Source organism: Triplophysa rosa, unplaced genomic scaffold (genome assembly GCF_024868665.1).
Source record: "Triplophysa rosa unplaced genomic scaffold, Trosa_1v2 scaffold184_ERROPOS835074+, whole genome shotgun sequence".
Classification (NCBI taxonomy): domain Eukaryota; kingdom Metazoa; phylum Chordata; class Actinopteri; order Cypriniformes; family Nemacheilidae; genus Triplophysa; species Triplophysa rosa.
Genome location: NW_026634197.1, coordinates 41,315 through 42,318, shown reverse-complemented (window position 1 = coordinate 42,318; position 1,004 = coordinate 41,315).

Sequence of the window (1,004 nt, the reverse complement as noted above, 5' to 3'; positions counted from 1 at the left end):
ATGCGGCGCCGCAAGATCCGACAGGTGGATGACATCAAAGCACCGCGAGAGCTATTCGAAAAACTATAAAAAGTTTGGTTTCGAATCGATCTCGCGGTACTGTGATGTCATCCGCCTGTCGGATCTTGCAGCGCCGCATCAAGTCGAACAAGCCTTGTGACTGCGTAGTGAGATGTGAGAAGGCAAACATAACAAAGCCAACGGTTTAACAATAAGAATTATAAATGCTACGATTTCAGAGATGCAAACTACTTACAGTATATTTTGCGAATTCTGCAGTTTTAAATGAAAACTTAGGTGGTTTGTCACATAATGTAATGTGTGTTACGTTTTTGACAGCTGACTATAAAGTGCACTGAGACGGTTTTCAAGGTGTGAGACATGCATTACACTTATGTCATGCTCTGGCTGGTTTCATCCTATATAGTCAAAAGAGAAAAACTTTCTGTCAAAGAAGTATTGTTTATAACAGACAGCCTTCCAGATGTGAGAGGGCACCGTCACCATGTCTGAGTCCACAGGAGTTTCCCTTTACGTATTTTTGCATTGGGTACTGTACCTGTGACAATGTAGACAGTTGCAGAACCACCATTGAAGGTAAGTTTGCTCAATAAAAATCTCCTCAGAGTGGTCTCCCAGTTTTTCCACTGGATACGGTTGAAACACGCATCCATAGGTGTGGCGTTGGTCAGCGTAAATGTCGCCGTATGACCTTCATCGCATTGGAAGCTGTTGGGGTTCAGGTGACCGCGGCAATATCCGGTGTCACTGCTCATGGATTGATTTCTTTTAATGGTGTTTACATTAGAGTCTTTCTCACGGACCATGTGATCAGTTGAGGACGAAGGGTTAGAAATCTAACTAAGAAATGTTATGTTAGATGGTTAGTTTGATATTTTACTGTTGGTAAGAAATTACTTTTGTGTTTTCCCTAAATTTAACAGGGGAAAATGTTCTATTCTTACAAGACGTTTACACAATAACTATAACTATAAAAACTAAGC